The following is a 10,231-nucleotide window of genomic DNA, read 5'->3' on the forward strand; positions in this document are numbered from 1 at the left end:
GATACAATTTAAAAGGCATTATTTGAGACTTGATTCTACTTTTCCAGCAGAGGGCCCAAAGGATGGTGTGACACAGCTTTGTAAAGAAACATACTCTAGACAGGATTTCCTTTCACTAGTGGCACACTTCTAAGGATTCATTCTCTCCATGAATGTCAGCTAAAACCGTTATTAAAAAATGAAATATCCCTAGAACAAAACCGTATAACCACCGGATTCACATGAAGATGACCTAGTGGAGACAAGCTGGACCTCACCTTACCAACAAGCTATCAAATCTGTTATGTTTAAACAGTGAGACCTCCAAGGAAGGAGATGCCAAGTAGTGCTTCAAAGCTTCGGACCACAATCAAACACAACATCCTTTTCAACAGAAGCAGAAGCTCATCTGAATATGCTCATGGATGCTGACATCAACATTTAATCATCTCCTCACTCATCCAGGAAGAAGGGGAGATCAGTTACTACTGTACTTTATTGTGTTCAACCAAATCACCATGTTACAAAAATAGCAAGCTGCCATAATAAAAAATAAGGCTCCTCTATCCAGCACCAGATAGCATCATTTTACTTTCAAGCCTAGAAATTGCACACTTGTATATAAACCAATCGAAGATGAGGATTGAGAGTTCATCTTGGTGGATTTTTCCTTTGATGAATATGAAGTGTCCTTCCTTATCTTTTTTGATGACTTTTAATTGAAAATTGATTTTATTTGATATTAGAATGGCTACTCCAGCTTGCTTCTTCTGACCATTTGCTTGGAAAGTTGTTTTCCAGCCTTTCACTCTGAGGTAGTGTCTGTCTTTGTCTCTGAGGTGTGTTTCCTGTAGGCAGCAGAATGCAGGGTCCTCATTGCGTATCCAGTTTGTTAATCTATGTCTTTTTATTGGGGAGTTGAGGCCATTGATGTTGAGAGATATTAAGGAATAGTGATTATTGCTTCCTGTTATATTCATATTTGGATGTGAGGTTATGTTTGTGTGCTTTCATTCTCTTTGTTTTGTTGCCAAGACAATTAGTTTCTTGCTTCTTCTAGGGTATAGCTTGCCTCCTTATGTTGGGCTTTACCCTTTATTATCCTTTGTAGTGCTGGATTTGTAGAAAGATATTGTGTAAATTTGGTTTTGTCATGGAATATCTTGGTTTCTCCATCTATGTTAATTGAGAGTTTTGCAGGATACAGTAACCTGGGCTGGCATTTGTGTTCTCTTAGGGTCTGTATGACATCTGTCCAGGATCGTCTGGCCTTCATAGTTTCTGGCGAAAAGTCTGGTGTGATTCTGATAGGTCTGCCTTTATATGTTACTTGACCTTTTTCCCTTACTGCTTTTAATATTCTTTCTTTATTTTGTGCGTTTGGTGTTTTGACAATTATGTGACGGGAGGTGTTTCTTTTCTGGTCCAATCTATTTGGAGTTCTGTAGGCTTCTTGTATGCCTATGGGTATCTCTTTTTTTAGGTTAGGGAAGTTTTCTTCTATGATTTTGTTGAAGATATTTACTGGTCCTTTGAGCTGGGAGTCTTCACTCTCTTCCATACCTATTATCCTTAGGTTTGATCTTCTCATTGAGTCCTGGATTTCCTGTATGTTTTGGACCAGTAGCTTTTTCCGCTTTACATTATCTTTGACAGTTGAGTCAATGATTTCTATGGAATCTTCTGCTCCCGAGATTCTCTCTTCCATCTCCTGTATTCTGCTGGTGAAGCTTGTATCTACAGCTCCTTGTCTTTTCTTTTGATTTTCTATGTCCAGGGTTGTTTCCATGTGTTCTTTCTTGATTGCTTCTATTTCCATTTTTAATTCCTTCAACTGTTTGATTGTGTTTTCCTGAAATTCTTTCAGGGATTTTTGCGATTCCTCTCTGTAGGCTTCTACTTGTTCTCTAAGGGAGTTCTTTATGTCTTTCTTGAAGTCCTCCAGCATCATGATCAAATATGATTTTGAAACTAGATATTGCTTTTCTGGTGTGTTTGGATATTCCGTGTTTGCTTTGGTGGGAGAATTGGGCCCCGATGATGCCATGTAGTCTTGGTTTCTGTTGCTTGGGTTCCTGCGCTTGTCTCTCGCCATCAGATTATCTCTAGTGTTACTTTGTTCTGCTATTTCTGACCGTGGCTAGACTGTCCTATAAGCCTGTGTGTCAGGAGTGCTGTAGACCTGTTTTCCTGTTTTCTTTCAGCCAGTTATGGGGACAGAGTGTTCTGCTTTCGGGCGTGTAGTTTTTCCTCTCTATAGGTCTTCAGCTGGTCCTGTGGGCCTGTGTCTTGAGTTCACCAGGCAGGTTTCTTGCAGGGGAAAAGTTGGTCCTACCTGTGGTTCCAAGGCTCAAGTTTGCTCGTGGGGTACTGCCTAAGTCCTCTCCGCGGCGGCAGCAACTGGGAAGATCTGCGCTGCTCTTTCCGGGAGCCTCCGTGCACCAGGGTTCCAGATGACGTTTGGTGTTTTCCTCTGGCGTCTGGATGTGCACAGAGTGCAGTCTCTTCTGGTTTCCCAGGCGTGTCTGCCTCTCTGAAGGTTTAGCTCTCCCTCCCACGGGATTTGGGTGCAGAGAACTGTTTATCCGGTCTGTTTCCTTCAGGTTCCGGCGGTGTCTCAGGCGCAGGGATCCTGCCGCTCCTGGGCCCTCCCCTACGGGAACCCAGAGGCCTTATACAGTTGCCTCTTGGGCCAGGGATGTGGGCAGGGGTGGGCAGTGTTGGTGGTCTCCTCCGCTCTGCAGCCTCAGGAGTGCCCACCTGATCAGGCGGTGAGGTCTCTCTCCCACGGGGTTTGGGAGCAGAGAGCTGCTGCGGGCCGGGATCCGCGGGTGTGGGACTTCCGGTAAACACAGGAAGTGCCCGGTCCTAGAGGAATTTTGCCTCTGTGTGTCCTGAGTTCTCCAGGCAGGTTTCTTGCAGGGGAAAAGTTGGTCCTACCTGCGGTTCCAAGGCTCAAGTTTGCTCGTGGGGTACTGCCTAAGTCCTCTCCGCGGCATCAGCAACCGGGAAGATCTGCGCCGCTCTTTCCGGGAGCCTCCGTGCACCAGGGTTCCAGATGGCGTTTGGTGTTTTCCTCTGGCATCCAACCTGGTTTTTGAGTTGTGTTGGATCTCTAAGTGGACTCCATAACACAAAGACTTTAGCACATCGCCTACATTCATATAATTTCTCTCTGGTATACTTCTGTGATGATGAAGACTATAAAACCGTTCACCTTCACTATATTAAATACATTTTTGAGGTTTCTCTCCAGGATGAATTCATTTATGCCTCTGAAGATTGCTGAGACATACAAAGGCTTTACCACATTGCTTACGTTAATATGTGTTCTTTCATGCATTTGTAGATGACTGCGATATCCAAAGGCTTTGCCACACTGGTTACATTCATAAAGCTTCACTCGAGTATGGGTTCTTTATATCTTTTAAGATGACTCTGACTTGCAAAGTCTTTACTACATTGATTACATTTGTAGGGCTTCTCTCTAGTATGCGTTCTTTTTTTTTTTTTTTTTTCTTTTTTTTCGGAGCTGGGGACCGAACCCAGGGCCTTGCGCTTCCTAGGTAAGCGCTCTACCACTGAGCTAAATCCCCAGCATCTAGTATGCGTTCTTTCATGCACTCAGAGGCTGCTGAGACACGCAAAGGATTTACCGCACTGACTACATTTGTAAGGTTCCTCTCCAGTGTGTGTTCTTTTATGTTTTTGCATATAGTACTGTTGTGTAAAGGCCTTATCACATTTATTACATCTGTAAGTTTTCTTTCCAGTATGAGTTCTTTCATGATTTTGAAGAATATTATGACATGCAAAGGCTTTACCACATTGATTACATTCGCAGTGTTTCTCTTCTGAGTGGGTTCTTTTATGTCTTTGTGTGTTCTGATCTGAAAAAGCTTTGCCACATTAAATACTTTTGAAGGGTTTCTCTCCAGTGTGTGTTCTTTCATGTATCCAGAGACTACTGTGATATGCAAAGGCTTTATCACACTGATGTGCCCCTTTTTAATTTTTATCTCAACAGAAACTCAAGAAGAAAGATCACTCCAAACTGTGGCTGTTACAGCCCTACTCAGTAGTGGGAAGAGAATAATCTCAGGAAGGAGAGAGAGAGATCTGAGGAGGAGTGAGGAGGGAGAGGGAAGCCAGTTCAGATATGGGAGGAGATGCGGGGGACAGAGAGGCTCAAGAATTTGAAAGTAGGTGTGTAGTAGTGGGACAGGAGGAACTGGGGGTAGCCACTAGAAAGTCCCAGATGCCAGCCAGGGACCCAGGAGGTTCCCAGGACCCAACAGGGAGGACATTAACCAAAATACCCAATAAAGGAGAGAGAGAAACTGTAGAGACCACATCCAGTAGATAAGCATGGCCCTCAGTTGAGGGATGGAGCCACCCACTCACCTCGACAATATTAATTATTAATCCAGAATTCCTCTGTCCAAAGGAAATGCAGAGACAAAGAGTGGAGCAGAGACTGAAGGAAAGGCCATCCAGCTGCCCCACCTAGGCATCCATCCCATCTACTGATACCAAACCCAGTCACTACTGCTGATGCCAAGAAGTGCTTACTGACAGGAGCCTGGTGTGACTGTCCCCTGACAGAGCTGGACCAGTACACATGCAGATATTCACAGCCTGACTGTGTGCAGTAACTGAGTGCAGGGACCCCAGTGGGTAAGTTAGGGTAGGGACTGTAGGAGCTAAAGGGGTTCGCAACCTCATAGAGCAACCAGACCCCCACCCCATCCAATGCACCCAGGGACTAAACCATCAACCAACCACCATTGGGTACCCATGGCTCCAGCTGGATATGTAACAGAAGATTTCCTTATCTGGCATCAGTGGGAGGTGAGCCACTTGGTCCTGTGGCTTGATGACCCAGGATAGGGGAACGCTAGGCCACTGAGGCAGGAGTGCAGCAAGCCCAGGATCATAGCTTAGGTATGCTAGAGGCCAGAGCTGGGTGCCTCAAACCTGGAGTGACAAGCATTCGTGAGTAGCCCACGTGGGTGCTGGGATCCAGATTCTAGACTTCTCAGCTGGTAGCCAAACTGCCTCTTTCCAAGGGACCATTTTGTATCCAAACATGGGGACATTTGGCTGTTCTTTCTAGGGTTGGGTACTTTTGGCACAAAAGCTTTTTTTTAACTATGTGCATAAGTGTGTAGATATGTATAGAGTTGTGAACACAAGTGTGGTGATCATGAAGGCTGAAAGACTAGCTCAGAATGCTTGGAACTAAAATTACAGTAAATTGAGAGCTGGCCCATGAGAGCACTGGCAGCTGGGTCCTCTGCAACAACACTGAGCCACTTCTGCAGCCCACACGCTTGACCCACGGTGCCCAAGGCCCCACACACCCTGGGCAGTTGCTCTGCTATGGAGCTTCACCCTGATTCTCAATTGCTATTCAGTAATTACTTAAATGTTTGTGTATATGTGTCTGAAGGTGCATGTGTATGGGTTTCTGTCTGACTGTGTGTGCATGAGAGTGAATGTGTGTGTGCACTTGACTGCGTGTGGATGCATGTAGGTGTGTCTGAGGGTGCATTTGTGGAGGTCACAGGACAACTTGCAGGAAGAGGTTCTCTATACCTTGTGGATTCTTGGATTCAAATGATGTGGGCAGGGCCGGTGGCAAGCAACTTTACACACTGGGTCATCTTGCCAGTCTCACTCCCGTTATTTTAAAAACATATTTAGGCTCTGACAGTTGGCCTGAAAGAGGCCCTTGTGTGCAGCCCCTTACCATGATACATGCACCATGCCTCATGCCCGGATGGATGCCATACTTACCTCTGCTCGCTTGCCCTCCAGGGAGGCACAAGAGCAAAATCAAAATGGGTGACACAGGGTTAGTGGCTCCTTTTACTTCCTGTGCAGCCTTCCTGACAAGAGAACGCAGAACAGGGGCTTCTACCAGCCTTATGTATGCCCTGACCTGGATCCTAGGAATGGTGCTGCTCCGAGCTCCCAGAAGGTGGCCTTGGTCTGTACCTCCCTGGTCTTGGTGCAAAGGCTGCTACTTACTTCATGCTCTTATAGAAAGCTATGATGTCCTCAGAAGCATTAACATCCAGCTCCTCAGAATCTCAAAGGAGAAGTCTAGCCCTGTGCAACTGCAGGGGAGAAGCTCAGTGAAGCCAGCAGACACACAGCACCAACACACCTTGGCCAAGCATGGGCTACTCACATGGAGACTCTATGTAGTTTGAGCCCTGCAGGCTCCTAACTTCTGCTTTGGTTCAGGGCCCTGCTCAGCAGCCCAGATGAACTCAGTCACAATCCTCTTGCTTCAGGAGGAGCATAGCTAGGAAGACAGGTATGTACAACCATCGCTGCCTTGACAGTTTCCATATCCAAGGGGTCTGCCTGCTTCCAAGGCTGCTGGGACATGACCTTCCTGACTTGGAACTTTCTCTGGCAGCTGTGGAGCATGTTGAGTTAACCTGCCACATGCCCAGTGATGTGCATTTGTGCATCTGTGTGAGGCAAGTGCCACAACACAGACGTCCACTCCCAACCTTTTACTGTCTGTCTGCAGGATCTCCCTCTGCAGCCCAGGTCTGCCTCAGTCCCCCAATCAGCAGCAAGCACAGGCCAGCACTTCCATCTCAGCTCATATTCACTTTTATACCCTCCTGGAGTCAAGAGTAGACTCTGTATCACTGCACAGGCTCACTAAGTGCCTCTCTAATGAGTGTGAAGGAAAACCTTAGCAGAAGGTACTCAGCTGTCCAGAGAATGATAAGGGAAGAATTATCCCTGTTCTTCTTAGCACTGGAGACAGAACACGGACTCCAGAGTTCAGCGTGCTTATCGTGATGCCTCGCTCAGTGGCTGGGAGACCGTCTCCTCCTCAGTGTGTTAATCTCAGTTGCAAAGTTCCCTATGTCCCTCAACCAGGGGACTGAAAACGTCCTCTGTGCTGACCATTCCTCCCCAATGTCTTTTGGGGTGCAGAAAGGCCCAAGCAAGGACTTTTCTGTTCTGAGTCTTTTGAGTCCATTCAGCTATTCAGGGTCATACAGACCCTGGTTGACAGAATAGGGCTCCACAACAGTGTGAACAATGGCACCTCACAGGGTTGGGGGGTGGAAGAGATTGAAGTCTCACTCACCAGTACGGTTTTTCTGAAGGGTATTGTCTCCTCTTGGTAGCTCGTCCATGCGACTTCGAGTGGCTGGGGATACAGGGTGAGCATACACTGTTTGACAAGGTCTCCCACAGCAACAACTTACAGAATAAGAGGTCAATTCTCTTCTTTTGAGAAATTGGGAAGTGAACTCAAGACCTTTTACATGGTATCCATGTCCTCTACCCCAGTCAAGTCCCAGCCCCTTATGGGGGACTCTAGGTAGGGTCTCTACCCCAATGCCTTTCTCCCGACCTCCACAGGGGAAACCCTAGGCAGCGTCCACCCCTGAACTGTGCCCCCAGCTCTTCATTGGGGAAATTAGGGCGGGGGCACTGCTTGCTGAGCTGTACCTCAGTCCTCTTTAGTCTGGAAACAGATTCTCCTGACTTTTCAATCTTGCCCCAAAGTTATGGTTTTTGCTGACTCTGACTCCTTAGTAGTCATGCTCAGCTTTAGAAGGAGCTGGCACAGCCTGTCAACCATGTTGCTTGTTCCCAGGAATGGCGCCAGAGAGGGTAGCTCTTCAGTCCCTGCCTTCCGCCTTCTCTGCTCTCTCTGCACACAGGCACCCAGCCTCCCACAACACAGCCATGGCCCTGATGGCTGCTGGTAGTACACCCCAGCAGAACACAGCTACTGGGTCCATGCAGATGACCTGGCACACATAGGAGCTGTCACTGCCCCTTAGCAGTGCCACGATGTCAGGCCACATGCAGTCTATGTTCTTCCAAAATCCTGGTGAGGAGGAAGTGGTTGGTCATCCCTCAGAGGCAATGGGTGCCCAGGAGTAAAGGGCTTACAGGATTGTACCCAGATGGGTCTCAGTAACACTCTGCAATTCTGACTCAACTGACTGATGTTGAGGTTTGGGATGATTCCCAGCACCCAAGAACGTGCTGTCTCATCTGAGTAACAGCAAAGGGTCAGAGAATGGTGTGGGCACTGGGCTGCGCCTACCTTTTTTTTTTTTTTTGGGAGCTGGGGACTGAACCTAGAGCCTTGCCAGGGCCTTGCGCTTGCTAGGTAAGCGCTCTACCACTGAGCTAAATCCCCAGCCCCTGGGCTGCGCCTATCTTGATCTGGTACTTCACTCTGCCCACAAAGTGCTGGATGATGAAGGAGGGATCCAGTACTAATGCACTTAGGAAGTACTTATTGTCCTCACGCTGATGCTTGAACTTACCAGTGAGTGTGGCTTGTGGCGTACAGGAAGGTGCTGATAGGAGTGGACACACGGACACACTCAGCTTAGAGTCCACACTGAGTGCAAATTGAAAAGGCACCTGGGGTGCTGTGAGGAGGCTGATGCTGTGCATGGGCTTGCACACAAACATGCAAAGGTGCACACACACACACACACACACACACACACACACACACACGCTTCAGTTGTGTGGAGGTCAGACAGCCTGCAAGGGTTGGTTTTCTCTATGCACCTTGTGGACCCTGGGGATTAAACTCAAATGTTCAGGCTTCATGGCAGTCATTGTGATCTGACTGACCTACCAAGCTGGTCCATTTACAGCTTCTCACCATGTACTGGACATATCAATGTGGCAAATGTGGGACTACAAGGTTAACAAAGCATTGGGCCTCCTGACCCCTCATACACCCCAATAGACCGTCTTTGCTCTCCCCTCCACTGTTCACCAGATTTGCTGGCTTCTATCAGTCTCCCATGAAGCATTTCAGATCCCACAGTGGAGCCTCTAGCTCCATGGGTACCCGGATGAGTGTCTTGGAGCTGTGGTGTCAGGCTCCTGCTCACCACAGGGAGTGAGCATGGCCTAACGGGTGAAGCCAGGCTCTGTTCTGCCCCTGGAGGGAGGCAGATGGAGCAAGCAAGAGGTTCCTTGTACCTGGCTATGTTGCCTCCAGGGAGGGCAACACCTCCCTGGGTTTTGGCTCACCGTGTTGGCCTGAGCTCATTGTAAATAGAGGCAGAGCCACATGTGTGGTGGATGCCCAGCCCTGGGGGAATCCACAGCTTCATGGGGAGGAGGTCTGTTTGGAAGCGGAGATAAAACCATTCAGGCTGGGAAGAAGGTCTGGGAGTTGAGGCACTCACTGTCTTTGGCACAAAAACAAAAGAATAGAAAAGAAGATGTTACAGTAATGTTAACGTGATTCTATCAGGATTCACGTCAGAGCCAGGGAGACAGCCGAGCAGGTGAGGGTGCTTGTGGCCAAGCTCGATGACCTGAGTCCCAGGAAGCACATGACTGGAGGAGAGAGACAAGTCAATAAAGAGGTTTCTCAGCCTCTTTGCTGAGTGCACAGTGCACACCTGCCACCCAACAACACACCACAGCTAACAAATGCACCCAGCCTGACACGACTGCCCTGTCACACTGCCTGTAGTGGCAGCCACAGCACCTGCTCCTGGCTGTTTTTCTCAGACAGAGTCGGGCTCACGCAACTGCCGGTCAAGAGCTGTCTCCTTTTCTCCTGTTTCAGCTCTGCCTGCAATTTGGCCTGAGGTACATACAGGGTCTGCAGCAGGATGCTAGGACTCTCAGGAGTTGGGCCTCGTGGGAGACATCAAGATTTTGAGGCTAAAAAGCTGCAGGGGATTCTCGGCCTCTACACCTGCTCTTGGCTTCTGTTTTTAACACAGGATCTTATGTAGCCCAGGCTGGCCTTGATGAAAGATGTACCCAAGAATGACCTTGGACTCCCAATCCTCCTGTCTCCATCTCCCAGGGGCTAAAAAGACAGGTACCTTATGTGGTACTAGGGATAGAGCCTAGGGACTTGGCCACAGCAGGCAGAGGCTTCATCTGCCTCTTACTTCTAGGCCTCTGCATGATGAGCAGCCTCCTGCCTCAGCGCAGGGGAAGCACCATGGACAGGGAAGCTCCTCGGGTTTCTTCCTTTTGTTTCTCGAGGAGCCTGTCATGGAGTGGAACACTAAGTCTCTGACAGTCTCCAGGACCAGGAGAGGGAATAGACTTGTCATTACAGTCACAACAGCAAAGTCAAAGCCACCTGATTTCTGCAAGGGCACCTGGGTGACTGAGATGCCTCCCTCGTTCCCCCCAGGGCACACACTGCTGGCTCTGCACAGCCCTAGCCCTGCTCTGAGCTGCTTGTGCTGAGCCTCCCATGAAG

The sequence above is a fragment of the Rattus norvegicus genome, chromosome 15 (genome assembly GCF_036323735.1).
Source record: "Rattus norvegicus strain BN/NHsdMcwi chromosome 15, GRCr8, whole genome shotgun sequence".
In the NCBI taxonomy this organism is placed as follows: domain Eukaryota; kingdom Metazoa; phylum Chordata; class Mammalia; order Rodentia; family Muridae; genus Rattus; species Rattus norvegicus.